Source organism: Rhinoraja longicauda, chromosome 40 (assembly GCF_053455715.1).
Source record: "Rhinoraja longicauda isolate Sanriku21f chromosome 40, sRhiLon1.1, whole genome shotgun sequence".
In the NCBI taxonomy this organism is placed as follows: Eukaryota; Metazoa; Chordata; class Chondrichthyes; order Rajiformes; family Arhynchobatidae; genus Rhinoraja; species Rhinoraja longicauda.
In genome coordinates, this window is record NC_135992.1 from 3,161,851 (window position 1) to 3,179,188 (window position 17,338).

At 52.8% G+C, this 17,338-nt stretch overlaps 1 protein-coding gene across 3 annotated transcripts in view; it reads left to right on the forward strand.

The window, feature by feature from the left end:
- The first annotated feature begins 6,425 nt into the window (after positions 1-6,425).
- LOC144611439 (beta-1,4-mannosyl-glycoprotein 4-beta-N-acetylglucosaminyltransferase-like) overlaps positions 6,426-17,338 on the forward strand; it is an 85,524-nt gene continuing 74,611 nt past the window's right edge. The window contains exon 1 of one of the 3 annotated variants that reach the window (XM_078430528.1): positions 6,426-6,549. The gene's annotated coding sequence lies outside the window, so the exon portion shown is untranslated. Of the gene's footprint in view, positions 6,550-15,469; positions 15,522-17,338 lie in introns of those variants that run through there. The other 2 variants (XM_078430526.1, XM_078430529.1) reach the window with 2 other exon arrangements.

Here is a 17,338-nt window from a genome sequence, read left to right on the forward strand (position 1 = left end):
CCTTGCCAAATGTACAGAAGCCCAAATTCAAATCCAAACACTGACTCATTGACCAGAATATATTGCAGTTATTGAAGGAACATAGCTCATGAATTAAAATTATTTGATAGAATTCAAAAGGAGGAAACAAAATAATAAATCCAAACCAAAATGGCAATTTACTGTTTTAATATTTTTATTCTCCATTAGATCAGAATAACTGCACTGAACACTTAAATTAGTAAAATTGTTGATGTTGGACAAAATCATTTATATGTAACTTATTGACCCTTGTTAAAGCCAGCCAGTCTCCCTCTTCCCCTTTCCCACACTGACTTGTCAGCAGCTCAAGTTTGCGGATTAACACATTGCTATCTTAAAGTTCTTATTTTAAATAATTTTGCCTTTAACTCTGCTCACTTCTAAATTGATCGTTGGCCACTTTCATGGAGTCCCACAGCAGTTACAATGTAAAGGCAATGTAGTCCCTTGTGTCTGTGCCAGTCTCTGACAGAGCAACTATCTAATTTGACTCATTGGCCCCTTCTCCCTGTCCATGCGTTCTCCACCTTTTTCTGTTCATAGTGATAGGAGCAGAATTAGGCTGTCGGGCCCATCAAGTCTACTCTTCCATTTAATCATGGCTGATCTATCTTTCCCTCTTAACCCCATTCTCCTGCCTTCTCCTCTGTCTTTTAACCCCTTATACCTCTCTGGGTCTTGACCCAAAACGTCACCCATTCCTTCTCTCCAGAGATGCTGCGTGTCCCACTGAGCTACTCCAGCACTTGGGTCTCTCTTCCCTGTTCAACACTCAGCCAACTTCATATCCAAGTCATCCTTTTGTTTTTTGCATGATGAAGAAGGAGGCAATTCAGCCCATCGAGCTGATGCTGGCTCTCAGGGCAGTCCCATTTCCCCAGTTATCTCCCCGTAACCTACCTACTCCCTCATGCCCATCCCCTTTCCTCCAATTTTCCTAACTCCCTCCTAACCCCCCCCCCCCCCCCCCAGAATGGGAGAGAGTTTAGAGTAGCAGATTAACCTTCCAACTACTTTGTCTTTGCAACGTGGGACAAGACCGAAACCCCAGAGGGTGTTCTCACATTGGCAGGGAGAACATGAGAAGGCCAGAGGCTGAAAACTCCTCGACCTTCACCGTTTGACTGTCACACCTTCCACCCTGTTTCCTGTAAGAACTTCATCCCATTCCATTCTCCCAGTCCCTCCAGCTCAACATCAAAAGACATTTGTTTAGATATATGGACAGGAAAGGTTGAGAGCCATGGGCCAAGTGCAGGGAAATGGGACGAGCCCGGTCTGCCTACTTTTTAGTTTTAGTTTAGAGATACAGCGTGGAAACAGGCCCTTCAGCTCACCGGGTCCACGCCGACCAGCGATCCCCGCATGTTAACACTATCCTACACACACTAGGGACAATTTTTAAATTTACCAAGCCAATTAATCTGCAAACCTGTATGTCTTTGGAGTGTGGGAGGAAACCGAAGATCTCGGAGAAAACCCACGCAGGTCACGGGCAGAACGTACAAACTCCGTACAGACGGCGCCCGTAGTCGGGATTGAACCCGGGTCTCCGGCGCTGCATTCGCTGTAAGGCAGCAACTCTACCGCTGTGCCACCGTGCCGGCCTTACTTGGTCGGCAAGGACAAGATGGGCCAAAGGGCCTGTCTCTGCGCAGTGTGGCTCTGTGATTATAACTGTTCTGATGATGATGATACTCAACACCAGTGGTTCTGTGGGACTGCAGATGCTGGAATTTTGAGCAAAACAAATGGGAAAGGTTTTCAGTCTATTTCCTCCACAGCTGCTGCCTGATTCACGGACAGTGGTTCTGAGATGGTTTTTCATTTCCTTACAGTAAACAGAACACTGGAAGAACTCATTGGGTCAAGCAGCATCAGTGGACTAATTGACCAGAATATCATGCAGATATTGAAGGAACATAGCTCGTGAATTAAAATTATTTGGTAGAATTCAAAATGAGGAAACAAAATAATAAATCCAAACCAAAATGGCATTTTACTGTTTTAATATTTTTATTCTCCACTAGATCAGAATATCTGCACTGAACACTTAAATTAGTAAAATTATTGATGTTGGACAAAAACATTTATAAGTAACTTATTGACCCTTGTTAAAACCAGCCCCTTTCCCACACTGACTTGTCAGCAGCTCAAGTTTGCGGGTTAACACAATTTTTATCTTAAAAATCTTATTTTAAATTATTTTTTCCTTTAACTCTGCTCACTTCTAAATTGATCGTTGGCCACTTACACGGAGTCCCACAGCGGTTACAATGTAGAGGCAAAGTAGTCCCTTGTGTCTGTGCCAGATACAATGTAGAGGAGACTACTCGGTTGATGCTTAGGATCAAGGCCCCACATCAGGAATGAGGGGAGAAGAAAGATTGCCGTGCATGGCAGTACGAGGGAGTGGAGGGATCGAGGCTGGGACCGGATTGGTGAGGGGATGATGTGCAGATGGAACTAGTTAGAGGAAGATATGGGAAAGGTGAAGAGAGGGAGAAGAAAACTAGGTGGATATGTAGGGGCGTCGGAGGAGAACATTGGTGACTTTAGACCTTACTTTAGAGATACAGCGTGGAAACAAGCTCTTTGGCCAACCTTGTCCGCACCGACCAGCGATTGCCCCATACATTAGCACTATCCTTTGCACTAGGGACATTTTATCAAAGCCAATTAACCTATAAACATGTACGTTTTTGGAGTGTGGGAGGTTACCTTCGTGCGGCACGGTAGCGCAGCGGTAGAGTTGCTGCTTTACAGCGAATGCAGCGCCGGAGACTCAGGTTCGATCCTGACCACGGGTGCTGCACTGTAAGGAGTTTGTACGTTCTCCCCGTGACCTGCGTGGGTTTTCTCCGAGATCTTCGGTTTCCTCCCACACTCCAAAGACGTAAGTTAATTGGCTGGGTAAATGTAAAAAAAATTGTCCCTAGTGGGTGTAGGGTAGTGTTAGTGTGCGGGGATCACTGGGCGGCACGGACTTGGAGGGCCGAAAAGGCCTGTTTCCGGCTGTATATATATGATATGATATGATATGATACTTCATCTTTTCTCCCCGTATAGCATTTTTAGTCACCTTCTCTTTAAAAGTTACCCAATCCTCTGGTTTCCCGCTCATCTTTGCTATGTTATATGTCTTCTCTTTTATTTTTATACTGTTCTTGACTTCCCTTGTCACCCCCAGGTCGCCTCTTACTCCCCTTAGAATCTGTCTTCCTCTTTGGAATGAAATGATCCTGCATCTTCTGGATTATTCCCAGAAATTCCTGCCATTGCCGTTCCGTCATCCTGTTAAGGTCCCTTTCCAGTCAACTTTGGCCAGCCCCTCCCTCATGCCTCCATTGTCCCCTTTGTTCAACTGCAATACTTCCGATTTTACCTTCTCCCTCTCAAATTGCAGATTAAAACGTATCACTACCTCCTAATGGCTTCTTTACCTTGAGTTCCCTTATTCATTACGCAACACTAAATCCGGAAATGTTTTCTCCCTGGTAAGCTCCAGTACAAGCTGCTCTAAGAATCCATCTCAGAGGCAATCTACAAACTCCCTTTCTTGGGGTCCAGTACCAACCTGATTTTCCCAGTCTACCCGCATGTTGAAATCTCCCATAACCACCGTAGCATTACCTTTGTTGCATGTCAATTTTAACTCCTGAAGCGACTTGCACCCTATCTCCAGGCTTCTGTTTGGGGGCCTGCAGATAGCTCCCATTAGGGACTTTTTACCCTTACAATTCTCATTTCTATCCACAATGACTCTACATCTTCTGATTCTATGTCACCTCTCGCAAGGGACTGAATTTCATTCCTTACCAACAGAGCCACCCCACCTGTCTGTCTTTTCGATAGGACGTATACTTCTGAATATTCAGTTCCCAGCTCTGATCCTCTTGCAGATTAGTACTGCCTGGGTGAGGTTTGCTGTACGTTTTTTTCCGCTTGTATGCAAAACACAGCATTTCACTGTACCTAGCTACATGTGAGGATAAAGTGTCAATCGAAGGTATTTATTCACAAAATGCTGGAGTAACTCAGCAGGTCAGGCAGCATCTCAGGAGCGAAGGAATGGGCGACGTTGCGGGTCGAGACCCAAGGAAACGTCGCTCATTCCTTCTCTCCTGAGATGCTGCCTGACCTGCTGAGTTACTCCAGCATTTTGTGAATAAATACCTTCGATTTGTACCAGCATCTGCAGTTATTTTCTTACATAAAGTGTCAATCAATCATTGTCACTTGAAATTGGAGAATTCAATATTCATACTGTTGCAACCCAAGCAGAATATGAGATGCTGTTCCTCTAGTTTGCATGGGGCTTCGCTCGGACAATTGACTTTCATTCTGTCTGTATCCTGACCTTGCAGTTGCTCATCATGGTAATTCTCCATCCTACTTTGCCTTTGGTCTTCAGCGATGCTCCATCAAAGCCCAAAGTCAGATTGAGCGAGGGCATGCATCATAGACGTTGCAGCCCTCACGGATTAACATTGAATTGTGTATTTTTGTACCAATGCCTTGGTTTTTTTATGACTTTTTTTTCACCATCTTGTAGAATGTAGAATGTGCAGGAAAGATGTAGTGGAGGCAGATAACGTAGTGGCATTTAAAAGTCTTTTGGATGGGCATTATGGAAATGCAGGGAACAGAGGGATATGGATCATGTTAAGGCAGAGGAGTTAGATAGAGCTCTAGGGGCTAGTGGAATCAAGGGATTATGGGGAGAAGGCAGGCACGGGTTACTGATTGTAGATGATCAGCCACCGTTTGAGAATAAGGGGTAGGCCATTTAGAACGGAGATGAGGAAACACTTTTTCAGTCAGAGAGTTGTAAATCTGTGGAATTCTCTGCCTCAGAAGACAGTGGAGGCCAATTCTCTGAATGCATTCAAGGGAGAGCTAGATAGAGCTCTTAAGGATAGCGGAGTCAGGGGGTATGGGGAGAAGGCAGGAACGGGGTACTGATTGTGGATGATCAGCCATGATCACATTGAATGGTGGTGCTGGCTCGAAGGGCCAAATGACCTCCTCCAGTTGTCTATTGTCACAATGAATGGTGGTGCTGGCTCGAAGGGCCAAGTGGCCTCCTCCTGCGCCTATTTTCTATGTTTATATGAGATCAGTTTAACATGTTCCCACAAACATTGTGGACAGAATTGCCCATTCTGTTCTGTGTATGACCAATTGGTTTGTGTATGTTGTCTGAGTCCATGTACCTGGGCTGCAAACAATATTTTCGTTGTGCATTTGACAGTGAAGCTGACTTGAATTCTACGATTACCCAATGAAGCGCGTTTGCTATTGATGTAGACTCTATGTTGGCACACGGTCCAATCCAGTTGCAAGCTGCAACTTGAAGTAAGGTCCTGAGCAAAAATCATTCGTCTGACCATTTCCCCCCCCCACAGATGCTGCCTGACCCACTGGGGTTCTCCGGCACTTGGTGTGGTTTGCTCCAGCATATTGTGCAAGGGGGTGGTCGGGGGTCCCTTATTGTGCAAGGGGATGGGTGGGGGTCCCTCTGCTGCCTCGCCTCGTCTCGTCCTCCAGACCTGCTGAACCTCTCCGGCATTGTCTTTTCCGTTGCGATTTCCGGCCTCTGCAGTGCTGTGGCTGTGGCCGCGGCTGCGGGTGTGGGAGCTGCAGCTAGAGAGCAGAGCTTGCAACGGGAGGGGAGAAGGCTGCAGCGGGTGGGGAGAAGGCTGCAGCCCGAGAGCAGAGCTTGCAACGGGAAAGCAGAGCTTGCAACGGGAAAGCAGAGCTTGCAACGGGAAATCTTGCAGTGGGAGAGCCTTGCAGCCGGGAGAGCAGAGCTTGCAACGGGGCAGGGAGAAGGCTGCAGCTAGAGAGCAGAGCTTGCAACGGGAAATCTTGCAGTGGGAGAGCCTTGCAGCCGGGAGAGCAGAGCTTGCAACGGGGCAGGGAGAAGGCTGCAGCTAGAGAGCAGAGCTTGCAACGGGAAATCTTGCAGCGGGAGAGCCTTGCAGCGGGAGTGCTTGCAGCCAGAGAGCAGAGCCTGCAGCCGGGAGGAAGGCTGCAGCCCGAGAGCAGAGCCTGCAACTGGAAATCTTGCAGCCGGAGAGCTTGCAGTCGGGAGAAGGCTGCAGTTAGAGAGCTTGCAGTCGGGAGAGCAGAGCTTGCAACTGGAAATCTTGCAGCGGGAGAGCTGCACGGTGCACAGAGGAGACTGCAGCAGGAGAAGGCTGCAGCTAGAGAGCCTGCAGCAGCAGCAGCAGCAGAGCTTGCAACTGGAGCTGACGGGCGAGCGAGCGAGCGTGCAGCAGCGGGAGAGCTGTCTGAGGTGCTGCTGCTGCTGCTGGGCGGGTGGGCGGGCGGGCGGCGGCCCCTTTAAGAGCCCAGTGGACCAGAGGGAGGGAGGGGGGGGGGGGGGGGGCGGTCTCTCTCTCCCTCGGCCGGAGATCCGCGGCCCGTTGTCAGCGTGAGGTGAAGGCGGTGAAGGCGGTGAGGCGGCGCTTGCCGAGCGGGACCGCGGCCGGGCCGGGCCGGGCCGGCGGCTGCGGGCGATGGGTGAGTGAGTGAGGGAGTGAGGGAGGGTGAGCGGGAAGGCGGGTGGGTACCGGGCCGCCCACCCACCGACATCATCATCATCATCATCATCCTCCTCCTCCTCCATCACCGGGCCCCGGGCCTAACCGCAGCCCCCCCCCCCCCCCCCCCCCGGCCTCTCCCGGCTCCAGCACCGGGCCCCGGCATCGACCCCCCCCCCCCCGCCCGCCCCGCCAACCAACCTCCCCTCCCCTCACAAAGCAAGGTCTCCTTCCCCCCCCCTCCCCTCATGACTGTCTCCCCCCCCTCACCATCTCCCCCCCCTCACCATCTCCCCCACCATCTCCTCACAATCTCCCCCCCCTCACCATCTCCCCCCCCTCACCATCTCCCCCCCCTCACCATCTCCCCCCCCTCACCATCTCCCCCCCCCTCACCATCTCCCCCCCCTCACCATCTCCCCCACCATCTCCTCACAATCTCCCCCCCCTCACCATCTCCCCCCCCTCACCATCTCCCCCCCCTCACCATCTCCCCCCCCTCACCATCTCCCCCCCCTCACCATCTCCCCCCCCTCACCATCTCCCCCCCCTCACCATCTCCCCCCCCTCACCATCTCCCCCCCCCTCACCATCTCCCCCCCCCTCCCCTCATGACTGTCTCCCCCCCCTCACCATCTCCCCCCCCTCACCATCTCCCCCCCCTCACCATCTCCCCCCCCTCACCATCTCCCCCCCTCACCATCTCCCCCCCCTCACCATCTCCCCCCCCTCACCATCTCCCCCCCCTTCCACCCCCCCCTTCCACCCCCCCCTCACCATCTCCCCCCCTCACCATCTCCCCCCCCTCACCATCTCCCCCCCTCACCATCTCCCCCCCCTCACCATCTCCCCCCCCTTCCACCCCCCCCTTCCACCCCCCCCTCACCATCTCCCCCCCTCACCATCTCCCCCCCCTCACCATCTCCCCCCCTCACCATCTCCCCCCCCCCCACCATCTCCCCCCCCTCACCATCTCCCCCCCCTCACCATCTCCCCCCCCTCACCATCTCCCCCCCCTCACCATCTCCCCCCCCCTCACCATCTCCCCCCCCCTCACCATCTCTCCCCCCCTCACCATCTCCCCCCCCTCACCATCTCCCCCCCCTCACCATCTCCCCCCCCTCACCATCTCCCCCCCCTCACCATCTCCCCCCCCCTCACCATCTCCCCCCCCCTCACCATCTCCTCCCCCTCACCATCTCCCCCCCTCACCATCTCCCCCCCCCTCACCATCTCCTCCCCCTCACCATCTCCTCCCCCTCACCATCTCCCCCCTCAACATCTCCCCCCCCACCATCTCCCCCCCCTCACCATCTCCCCCCCTCCCCTCATGACGGACTCCCCCCACCATCTTCCCCCCTCCCTCATGACGGACTCCCCCCACCATCTCCCCCCCCCCTCCCCTCACAATCTTTCCCTGTCTCCCCCTCCTCTCATGACTGTCTCCCCCCACCATCTCCCCCCCTTCCACTCCCCCCTCACCATCTCCCCCTCTCCTCACAACTTCCCCCCCCCACCATCTTCCCCCCTCCCCTCACAATCTTTCCCTGTCTCCCCCCTCCTCTCACGACTGTCTCCCCCCCCCCCCACCATCTTCCCCCCTCCCCTCACAATCTTTCCCTGTCTCCCCCCTTCTCTCACGACTGTCTCCCCCCCCCATCTCCCCCCTCCCCTCATGACGGACTCCTCTCATCATCTCTCCCCCCCCCCCACCATTTCAACCCCCCACCCACCATCTCCCCCCCTCCTCACAACTTCCCCCCATCTCCCCCACACCATCTCCCCCCCTCCCCTCACAATCTTTCCCTGTCTTCCCCCTCTTCTCACGACTGTCTCCCCCTCACCATCTCCTCCCCCTTCCACTCCCCCCTCACCATCTCCCCCTCTCCTCACAACTTACCCCCTTCCCCCCCACCATCTTCCCGCCTCCCCTCATGACGGACCCCCCCCCCATCATCTCCCCCCCCCCATCTCCCCCCTTTTCCCCACCCACCATCTCCCCTTCCACTCCCCCTCTCCTTACAATCTCCCCCCTCATCATCTCCCACCTCCCCTCATGACGAACTCCTCTCATCATCTCTCCCCTTGCCCCCCCACCATTTCACCCCCCACCCACCATCTTCCCCCCCTCCATCTCCCTCCTCCTCTCCCTTCCATCTCCCCCTCACCATCTCCCCCCCCCTCACCATCTCCCCCCCCTCACCATCTCCCCCCCCCTCACCATCTCCCCCCCCCTCACCATCTCCCCCCCCCCTCACCATCTCCCCCCCCTCACCATCTCCCCCCCCTCACCATCTCCCCCCCCCTCACCATCTCCCCCCCCTCACCATCTCCCCCTCTCCTCACAACTTCCCCCCCACCATCTCCCCCCCCTCACCATCTCCCCCCCCTCACCATCTCCCCCCCTCACCATCTCCCCCCCCTCACCATCTCCCCCCCCTCACCATCTCCCCCCCCTCACCATCTCCCCCCCTCACCATCTCCCCCCCCCTCACCATCTCCCCCCCCCTCACCATCTCCCCCCCCCTCACCATCTCCCCCCCCCTCACCATCTCCCCCCCCCTCACCATCTCCCCCCCCCTCACCATCTCCCCCCCCCTCACCATCTCCCCCCCTCACCATCTCCCCCCCCTCACCATCTCCCCCCCCCACCATCTCCCCCCCCCCACCATCTCCCCCCCCCCACCATCTCCCCCCCCTCACCATCTCCCCCCCTCCCCTCATGACGGACTCCCCCCACCATCTTCCCCCCTCCCCTCATGACGGACTCCCCCCACCATCTTCCCCCCTCCCCTCATGATGGACTCCCCCCACCATCTCCCCCCCCCTCCTCCCCTCACAATCTTTCCCTGTCTCCCCCTCCTCTCATGACTGTCTCCCCCCCCACCATCTCCCCCCCCTTCCACTCCCCCCTCACCATCTCCCCCTCTCCTCACAACTTCCCCCCCCACCATCTTCCCCCCTCCCCTCACAATCTTTCCCTGTCTCCCCCCTCCTCTCACGACTGTCTCCCCCCCCCCACCATCTTCCCCCCTCCCCTCACAATCTTTCCCTGTCTCCCCCCTTCTCTCACGACTGTCTCCCCCCCCCCCCCATCTCCCCCCTCCCCTCATGACGGACTCCTCTCATCATCTCTCCCCCCCCCCACCATTTCAACCCCCCACCCACCATCTCCCCCCCTCCTCACAACTTCCCCCCATCTCCCCCCACACCATCTCCCCCCCTCCCCTCACAATCTTTCCCTGTCTTCCCCCTCTTCTCACGACTGTCTCCCCCTCACCATCTCCTCCCCCTTCCACTCCCCCCTCACCATCTCCCCCTCTCCTCACAACTTACCCCCTTCCCCCCCACCATCTTCCCGCCTCCCCTCATGACGGACCCCCCCCCATCATCTCCCCCCCCCCCATCTCCCCCCCCCCATCTCCCCCCTTTTCCCCACCCACCATCTCCCCTTCCACTCCCCCTCTCCTTACAATCTCCCCCCTCATCATCTCCCACCTCCCCTCATGACGAACTCCTCTCATCATCTCTCCCCTTGCCCCCCACCATTTCACCCCCCACCCACCATCTTCCCCCCCTCCATCTCCCTCCTCCTCTCCCTTCCATCTCCCCCTCACCATCTCCCCCCTCCCCACCATCTTCCCCCCTCCTCACGACTTCCCCCCATCTCTCTCCCTCACCATCTCCCCCCTTACACTCCCCTCCCCTCACCGTCTCCCCCTCTCCCCTCACCATCTGCTTCCCCACCCCAGCTCCCCCCTCCTCTCATGACTGTCTTCCCCCCTCAGGACGCTGTGTCCCACCTCTCATAATGGTCTCCCTCTCCCCCCACATCTGTCCCCTCCCCTCCCCGCATACCCACGACCACAAACGGCCTCCTCCCCCCTCAAACACAACGATCTCCCCCTCACCCCCATCTTTGCCCACACACCCCATCCCACACTCATCACCCCACTACTGCAAATTCCCCCTCCACACTCCTCACCCCTGTTAGCAGCCGCTGTCACCCTCCTCCCCACCCAAGGAGCCATTCTCCCCCCCCCCCCTCACTTCCTCCCCGTCCTCCCTCCCACCCCTCAAGGCAGCCCCCCCACAACCCTTTGATGGCCATCCTCCCACCCTCACAGGGCCACTCCTCCCCCCTCTCCCCCCTACATTCTTCCCCTCCCACCCCTAAAGCAGCCACCCCTCTGACCATTTTGCCCATGTCCCTCACGCTTACCCCCACCCACACAGGTCCCGCCCCTCACACCTCACAGGACCCCCTCTATCCTCCTCCCACAACAGATTCTCTCCTCCCCCTCCCCCCCATCACAACATCCTCATCTTCCCTCCACACGCAACGGCCAACATACACCCCATCTCCCCCTGATCCACACATCTGCCACCCTCACCCCTGCGTCCCTAACCTTCGGCCTTTGCCCACAACCCAAACGTCCAGCCCCAGCGCCCTCAGCCTCGCCCGGGGCAGCAACCTCGCCCCACCCCAATTTGCACCCCAACCTGTCACCCGTCCCCACCCTCAACCCCCCACAGCAACTCCAATCACCTCAACGACAGTCGTCTGCCCCGTTGTCAACCTCCGCCTGATCCCACACTCTGACCTGCACCCCTAGCACTGTCGCTTGTCACCACTCTCGCCCCTATTCCCCGCCCCAACCCGTCGCCCGCCCGTGCAGCTTATCTCTTGCCCAGAGCTCCAACCTCGACCGATGTCATCCCTAACTTTACTTCTTCCTTCCCTATCCCTCCCCTTCCTCACCTCTTCGTCCCATCCTCTGGCCAGAATGCAGTCCGTTTACCCTGCCGCCTGCCCCCCTCCACCCAGACTGTGACTGCTAACTGCTTTCACCCCACTCCCCACACAATGATCAACTGAGACCCCCCCCCCCAACTCCTCTTCAACCCTCCCGCACGTTCCTCCCTTGAGTCCCCCAGAGACACTCCCTTTACTATCGCAGCCAGTCTCAATACCACACCCATCTTGCAGTACCTGAAGGGTCTCGACCCGAAATGTCACCCTTTCCTTCTCTCCAGAGATGCTGCCTGTCCCGTTGAGTTACCCCAGCTTTTTGTGTCTATCTTCGATTTAAACCCGCATCTGCAGTTCCTTCCTACACATCCCTCGACACCCACTGCCCTAAACTTGGCCATGTGCTGAAGCTGTTCCCATACCTGGTGTGTCTACTGGCTGAGTGGACCACTGCCAGTGTAATGGCCCCTGGCATCAGCGCACTCTGCCTACTCTGTGAACAAGAGGAATGCTGAATTCTCAGATGTCGGGCTGAAACAAGGTGGTTCTAACCTCTGCCCTTGCCACTCCCAATAGTAAACTACATTCATAGTGTAGCATGTGACACATTCTCTCTATTCAAAGCCGACTCTTGGTAACCATTTCCCAGCTGAAAGGAAACTAGTTGGGGGGGGGTAAATTTTATTAATGTAAGCCATGTTTGGCCACGTTATCGGGAAGGTGATTGCGAAATGATTCTGGAAGTGCAAGATCCGATGAAATGGATCCGATGAAATGTTGGGTGCGACTTAATACCGGATAAAGAATGAATGGATGCATTCTTGGAGGTGCAGCGATTATCAAAGTATACCTTGGGTACGTAAAAGAGGCCGTGCTTTCATTTTCTTTATGAAACAAAAAATTCCGTGCATGCTTTTTTGTGAAACCATTGACAAGATCAAGACTTGATTTATGTTTGTGTCTGGAATGTTGCCAAGGCCTTAGGGGGCAGATCCTCCAATGGCTTACCACAGAAAGGGCACGTCCTGGACTCAGGGAGGTACAAGAGCCTCAGAAAAGCACACTGGGCTGCAGTCTTGCTCCAAGCGCTCCATCTGCTTGTGGAGCAGGTGGGTCACTTTCATTCCAAGGATGAGGAGTAGTTGTCCTACAACAATGGAAGTGAGCCAGGACTGTTCCTGCAAGCGGCAGGCAGTGGAGAGGAAATTTTAACAGAGGCGTTCAAAGTCCTGGAGCGTTTTGATATCCAGTGGCAGAAGTATTGGTAACCCGAGGACAGAGATTTAAAGGTAATTGACAAAAGCACAAGAAGGTGATGTCGTTTGTCGACGCAGCAAGTTGCATATCTTGGAATGTGTATGTAAAAAGTTTGGAATTAAGTTCAGCAAAATTGTTGTAGGAAATACTTGGTGGTGGTCGGGGTGGAGAGGGAGGGAGGGGGGGGTGGAGAGGAGAGAAATTTGTAAGGTTACGTGGATAGTGTCTGAGAGTGAGATCAGTCCTTGAAAGAGCTGCCAAAGTCTGGATGCTCTCCTTCAGTGGAGGGTGAATGCTGTCTATCAGTTGCCTTGTATCGTGTACGTTTTGTTGCAATTCCATTTTCCTTGTGCCGCTGAGAGGTTGTGACAAGTGCTCTGCGTTAAATTAGACTCCACACAGACTCTAAGGCAGCCGTGGGTCAACTAATTGCTCTCTGAGGTTTTAGCATTTTCCATGTGCTCGTTGAACAACCGGGTGTCCTTTTTACATGTACGCAGCCTTAAAGTCTGCGTGGTGCATTGTATCTGCACTCCACGGAAGCCTTGTGTCCGATGGAAAAATGGTCAAAAGTGTCTGAACTCTCCGAAGATGGGTGTCGACCCGAAACACCACCCATTCCTTCGCTCCCGTCCCGCTGAGTTGCTCCAGCATTTTTTTCTGTAAACCAGCAACTTGCAGTTCCTTCCCCCACTGTTCTTGGAAGTGGATGACTCAAAGACCAGAGGGACAGGTTCAAAATGTTGTGCAAAAGATTTAAGAAGAAACGAGGCAAAAAAATCATTTTGCACCAGGGGTAGTTGCTTTGTTTTTGATTGATTGAAAGATACCAAATCGCGACACCGCGTTCATGTTGACCATCAATCGCTGGATTACGCTACTTCTTACACGAAAAGTCAAGTGAAACCATTTTCGGTATATGTTCTGAGGTAAAATTGTCTGTGTAACTGGGAGGAGGTCGGTTCCGCTTGGAAAGGAATAGTTAGAATATCTGCCGAAACCAATTTTAAGGTAGACACAAAATACTGGAGTAACTCAGCGGGTCAGGCAGCATCTCGGGAGAGAAGGAATGGGTGACGTTTCGGGTTGGGACCCTTCTTCAGACTGATGTCAGGGGAGGGGGCGGTTCCCATCAGTCTGAAGAAGGGTCTCGACCCGATACATCACCCATTCCTTCTCTGACCTGCGTGGGTTTTCTCCGAGATCTTCGGTTTCCTCCCACACTCCAAAGACGTACAGGTTTGTAGGTTAATTGGCTGGGCAAATGTTTTTTTTAAAATTGTCCCTAGTGGGTGTAGGATAGTGTTAATGTGCGGGGATCGCTGGGCGGCGCGGACCCGGTCGGCCGAAGGACCTGTTTCTGTGCTGTATCTCTAAATCTAAATCTAGATAGGAAAGCTTTAGAGAGATATGGGCCAAAAGCGGTCAGATGGGACTAGCTTAGATGGGGCATCTTGGTTGACAATAGACAATAGGTGCAGGAGTAGGCCCTTCGAGCCAGCACCACCATTCAATGTGATCATGGCTGATCATTCTCAATCAGTACCACGTTTCTGCCTTCTCCCCATACCCCCTGACTCCGCTATCCTTAAGAGCTCCATCTAGCTCTCTCTTGAATGCATTCAGAGAATTGGCCTCCACTGCCTTCTGAGGCAGAGAATGACTGAAAAAGTTTTTCCTCATCTCTGTTCCAAATTCTTAAACTGTGGCCCCTGGTTCTGGACTCCCCCAACATTGGGAACATGTTTCCTGCCTCTAACGTGTCCAACCCCTTAATAATCTTATATGTTTCGATAAGATCCCCTCTCATCCTTCTAAATTCCAGTGTATACAAGCCAGAACCACATGGATGTGTTGGGCCGAAGGGCCTGTTTCTGTGTTGTATAAGTATAAAAACAGTTGCGATTGTAGTCTGTTGGCCTTCAGCTCCTCGTGTCTGCTCTGCCATTCAGGAAGAATCACGGTTATCTTTTACCTCAGCACTACTTTCCTGTACTAATCCCTTAATATCGATTCCCTTAATATATATATTTTTTAATCTATTGATCTCTGCCTCAAATGTGTTTCTGCCTTGAGTATGTTCAGTGTTAAAGTAAACTCGAGGATGAGAGGAACATGTAAGGAGATGTGATAAGCTGGTGGATCGGATAAAGGTTGCAGCTAGAATTCGTCAACAATTGCGAGAGGCACATTTCCACTCATGAAAAGCAATAAATAGGGGAGGTTTCGGTGACAGAGCAGTTTGACAAACATTAAATACACAACTTGGTTTGACAGACTATTTTATTTTAAAGTGAAGGTGCTGTTTGAGGCCAGAGGCATAGAATATAACAGATATAACTGCGAATCACCATAAAGCATTTTGATATTACAGCAGCTTTGAACCATTGGAAGGATGATGAAAAAATAGTGAATGTTCTGAAAATTCAATCGGAAGCTGTCTAGTGTGATGAAATATAAGTACATAGCAAGTTGGAAAAAGTGAAAATATCTACAAATGGAAAATATAAAGGGGATATTTAATGGAGACCAAAAATTATGTCTTCGTTATCTGCTTAATGCATCATTGGAATGTGTTTGCAAGGTTTGATGCAGTGCAGTGTATCGTCGAATTAGAGTCCGAAGAAGGGTCTCGACCCGAAACGTCACCCATTCCTTCTCTCCTGAGATGCTGCCTGACCAGCTGAGTTACTCCAGCATTTTGTGATACCGTCGAATTAGGGCCGATGATTCCTGAGCTGAAGAGGTAGGAATTAAGGTGAATTCTAAAGAAAAACTGAGGTGAATAAAATTGAGTTTTTTTTCGGGAAGGATTTCCAATCTTGTGGCACTGGGAGCCAAATGTGGGGTGATGGGAATCTGAAGGAGTTGGCAGAGGGTTTTGGAAAACAAAGATGAGAATTTAAAATCGAGGGACTTCAATGGACCAGAAAGCAGTACAGGTCAGTGAACTCAGAGGCAATCGGTGAATGGGGCTTGGTGCCAGTGAGACTACAAGCAACTGTTTGGCGATTCTGCACACAGCTCAGAGTGGAAGCAGTAGATTAATTACATTTGAGGTAAGAGAGGCTTGACCAGGCCTCTTGGCAGCAGACAAGCTCAGTAAAGTGATTTTGGAAATGTAATGCCTTGTTAATGGAGGGGGAAATGGAGCAAAGTGACCTGAGATACTAATGGTCCTATATAACCTGAGATGATTGTCAGGCATATGGAGGTTGCAGTCATTGGCTAAGGTATGTAGGTCTTTGGCAGGGTCCAAAAGCAAACAATCTTCCAATTCCTAGCTTTCCTTTTTTTTAAAATCCAAGACGTTTATCCATGGAGTGACACAGCGTGGAAACGGGCTCTTTGGCCCAACTTGCCCACATCAACCAAGATGCCCCATCTACACTAATCCCACCTGCCTGCGTTTGGCCCATACACTTCTAAACCTTTCTCATCCATGTACCTGTCCAAATGTTTTTTAAACATTGTGGCCCAACTGATCCAGATTCTGCTGCAAATTTTGACAATCTGTGTAGTCACCTCCTAGCTCTGCTTATCCTTGCTGCGGGCCTTGACTTAGACAATAGACAATAGGTGCAGGAGGAGGCCATTCGGCCCTTCGAGCCAGCACCGCCATTCAATGTGATCATGGCTGAACATTCTCAATCAGTACCCCGTTCCTGCCCTCTCCCCATACCCCCTGACTCGGCTATCCTTAAGAGCTCTATCTAACTATCTAACTCTCTCTTGAAAGCATCCAGAGAATTGGCCTCCACTGCCTTGTGAGGCAGAGAATTCCACAGATTTACAAATCTGAGTGAAAGAGCTTTTCCTCGTCTCCGTTCTAAATGGCCTACCCCTTATTCTTAAACTGTGGCCACTGGTTCTGGACTCCCCCAACATTGGGAACATGTTTCCTGCCTCTAGCATGTCCAATCCCTTAATTATCTTATATGTTTCACTACGATCCCCTCTCATCCTGCTAAATTCCAGTGTATACAAGCCCAGTCGCTCCAGTCTTTCAACATATGACAGTCCTGCCATTCCGGGAATTAACCTAGTAAACCTACGCTGCACTCCCGCAAGAGCAAGAATGTCCTCACACAAATTTGGAGACTTTGTGTGAGGGTCGGGTTTCTCCGCTGTACCGTGACAGTAGAGCAGGGCCGTTGACCTGCCCGTACCCTTTGACATAATTGACATCGCCCTCCTCTTTGCTGTCATCTCAGTGGTTCTGCACTCGGACTCCGTTCCTATCTATTGTCAAAGCAATCTAGTTGCCCCTCGTCCTGCTCCAGAATGATGAACCCCAGAAATCTCCTCCAGTCTTGTTTCTTCATCTCGGATCTCCGCCGCGGCACCACTGTGATTCTGCCTTTGACCACTTTATTCTGCAACCTTCGAATCATATCATGGTCACAACAGGGAGGTAGACCATCTGGTCCATGGTGTCTGTGCTGTTTCTCTTGTCCCACACCCGCCCCCTTCCCCCAGGCTATTCTCAGTAGTCTGGCTATTTTTTTCTGCACTCCACATTTAGATTGTTTCCCTTTTAAACCCCAATTGACTCTGCCCTCACCAATCTGTAGGCGTGACCATCCTGACTCTAACTACATGCTTCGCCCAGAGGTTTCTCTTCGTGTCACTATCAATTCTCTTTCCTTTTCTGGTGCAGTTCAGGTTCCTCAGGTGCAGTTCAGGTTCTCGGAGGAAGGTTCAGCCATTGGGAGGGTTCTCACGAGCGATTGGGACTGGAGTAAAAAAGCCGACCTTC